The following is an 884-nucleotide window of genomic DNA, read 5'->3' on the forward strand; positions in this document are numbered from 1 at the left end:
CAAGTTGTGTATTATGCTTGAGCTTGACTCATCTATGGTATTTTTGTATCATTCTTATTTTTGTTTCTCTTGTTCCCTTAGTCCCGATTTCCCCCTTGATTATGCTTATCGCTTATGGTCATTTTTTTTGCTTTCGCGACCAAGGATGTGTAATGATACGCTATGAGGCTTGTTTAGGGTTCCTTCGGGTTCCCCATTCGCCGTTCACGTCTAGGCCCTACGCTTGGGTCGTGACATCTGGAAGCGTGGGCAAGATGTTGTATCATCACTTAGGCTCATAGTGGTGGTTGTCAATTAGAGAATCTCCCACAGAAAACTATATTACTATATTATATGAGTAAAGTTGAGTTTGTTATTGCATTTTCTTTAACGAACTAAGTTGTTTTTAATGTTTTATAAAGTTTTTCATATATTGCATGTGTTTTATTGATTTACTTTGAGTTAAGTATTCATGAGTTGAAAAGAGCCAAGGTAAGTGTTTCTTTCAGAATCTTTTCAAACCTGTGTTATGTTTAGCATTCCAACTCGCATACTCGTACATTCAATGTACTGATGTCAGTTGGCCTACATCGTTTTATGATGCAGATGCAGGTAACCAAGATCACCATCCAGTGCATCGTTGATCAGGTTGAGCACTCACAGTTAGTTGGTGAGCCTCCTTGCTTTCCGAAGGATCTTTTTTATTGCTTTCAGTATTTTAGTTCATTAGGATGTCTTGGGTCTTGTCCTGACATCCATATCAGTTGTTTAGAGGCTTCATAGACAGAGTTACTGATGTTAGTTTATGAGTCTTTACTTTTACTTTTCAGTTATGTTGAGACTTGAGTTGCCACTTTGGCAGTGAATGTTATTATAATACATTCTAAGTTATATTTTGAGCAGTT

The sequence above is a fragment of the Solanum tuberosum genome, unplaced genomic scaffold, assembly GCF_000226075.1.
Source record: "Solanum tuberosum cultivar DM 1-3 516 R44 unplaced genomic scaffold, SolTub_3.0 scf00058, whole genome shotgun sequence".
Taxonomy (NCBI): Eukaryota; Viridiplantae; Streptophyta; class Magnoliopsida; order Solanales; family Solanaceae; genus Solanum; species Solanum tuberosum.